Source organism: Haemaphysalis longicornis, unplaced genomic scaffold, assembly GCF_048455015.1.
Source record: "Haemaphysalis longicornis isolate Haplotype H1 unplaced genomic scaffold, Haemaphysalis longicornis Haplotype H1 scaffold_9, whole genome shotgun sequence".
NCBI lineage: Eukaryota > Metazoa > Arthropoda > Arachnida > Ixodida > Ixodidae > Haemaphysalis > Haemaphysalis longicornis.
Genome location: NW_027526460.1, coordinates 6,260,135 through 6,262,176, shown reverse-complemented (window position 1 = coordinate 6,262,176; position 2,042 = coordinate 6,260,135). Strand labels below are relative to the sequence as shown.

General features: G+C 59.2%; 1 pseudogene; it reads right to left on the bottom strand.

The window, feature by feature from the left end:
* Window positions 1–416: 416 nt before the first annotated feature.
* LOC144153108 (very long chain fatty acid elongase AAEL008004 pseudogene) lies at window positions 417–1,559 on the bottom strand (annotated as a pseudogene).
* Between the last annotated feature and the right edge of the window lie 483 nt (window positions 1,560–2,042).

The following is a 2,042-nucleotide window of genomic DNA, read 5'->3' as shown; positions in this document are numbered from 1 at the left end:
GCAGCTATCAGAGGAAGGGGGGAGGCTCTCTCCGCACAACAACCCATTTCCGCTTCCGGTTATGCAACAGGAGCAACATGCATCACAGCTGTCAAATGAGCGTCTCCGTTGACGGGTGACGCGCGGGAGACGGAGAAGCGGGAAGGCGTACGTTTGTTGACCGCGAAGGAGTATGCTAAGGTTAGCGACCACGGTAGCGCCGCTACGTGAGTCTCAACTACTGGGAAAATATTACCTGTGAGACCTCCGTTGCGAGGAGGTGAGATGTGAACACTTTCGAGAGCGACTCAGTGACACATCTGTCTTGAGGAGCCTCAAGACAGATGTGAATGACGCCTTACGTCTTCCCAGCGTCCGCGTCTTCCGCACTGCACAGCACATCACGGCGCTCAATGAACAAGTCGAAGGGGCCAACGTTTTCGTTTTGTAAAGAGAACCGTCGTTTTATTTATGAAATAATAATAATAATAATAATAATAATAAATTTAAAACCCTCAGTGATGTCGGTGGTTGCTTCCTAGCAAAGTCTCTATGTACAGGTAGGGGGAGGTATTTACAGGGGATCACGGACACTGGAGAGCAGGTGCCGCTCAGCGGGACTTGACGGTTTCCTGGTGTCCATTGCTGGCTTCTTTGCTTGCCCTGTTAGCTTCTAGGCGCGCACTGTTCCTGTGGTACGTCTTGACGTAGAAGTTGAAGAAGAGCCCGAAGAAGAGCACGGCCTCGAAGATGGTCAGGTAGCCGAAGTAGGGCGGGAAGCCGCAGTCGTAGAAGACCGGGATGGCGCCGTGCACCATGAGCGCGACGAACTGGCTCATCTGGAGCTGGGTGAGGTAGCGCTTCCACCACAGGTACGGCCTGAGCTGGGGGCCCAGGGCTGCGAGCGCGTAGTACGTGTACATGATGCAGTGGATGAAGCAGTTGAGGAAGGGGAAGAAGGCGTTCTGGCCCGTGGCGCCGAAGTTGACGCCCAGCCAGACGGACCAGGCGACCAGCGAGTGGTGGATCACGTGCAGCGCCGAGATGTGGTTGTTCTTCTTGGTGAGCACGAAGAACACGGTGTCCATGAGCTCGGTCAGCTTGAGCAGCATGTACCACCAGCCCAGCGTGATGAGCAGCATGGACTTGGGCTCGGTGGTCAGGTTGACGGGCTCGCAGAACCACGAGTAGTCGCCGAACAGGTACGTCTGCCGGCCGCCGTAGATGAAGAAGAAGGCGTTGGCCAGCACGTGGCCCACGTTGTACAGGAGGATGATGTTGCGCAGGTTGAAGGCCTTGCGGTCGCGCATCCACGCGGGGCCCCACACCTTGACGAAGTACACGTATCCAATGAGCAGCGAGATGACCGGCAGCGGGCTGCCCATCAGGGGCCACTTGGCCACGCGGGGGTCTGTGTTGGACAGCACGCTGTGGTAGGCCCAGCTGAGTTGGTCGAACACCGGTACTCCCATGGCGCTGCTGAGACGGGTCGGTACTCCCGGAGGTTGCGAGTTCAGAGAGCGCGCGCCCCACTGCACGGTAACGTTGCTGCTCGCAGCAGTCGACGGCCGCTGGACGGCCCGGCGCTTTTCTAGGCTCCGTCCGGCTGCACAGCCAATGGCCACGAGGTCGCCTCTGACGTCAGCCACGAGGACGTTTCGGCCCGGCTGCGTCACGGCGTCCTCTCGCCTCTGTGCGTCGCGCGCTCTCCTCCTTGACGCGTTTTCGATACTCGCGCCGGCCTCCTCGCCGTCGTTTCTCCGCATCCCTCCTCCCCCTCTGCGTTCGCACGCCATCAGATTCTCCCATCGGAGCAGCTCCGCGCAACCTCCTATTAGCCGCCACTGCGCGACATACCGGCGGCCACGTCCGGTCGTGGGGACTTAGCAAGGCACTCGGGCACAGTGAGTACTGCCAAGCGGCGAGCTGTCTCTGCCCTCGCATTCTACGAGATGCTTTTTTCGAAGGCACGTACAAACGAACTCCCGGGAGAATGGTCTTCGTGCTCCTTTAGGGACGTTGGAGGACGCCCGCTTCCGAGGCCTCGCGTAAGCTGCGACCGG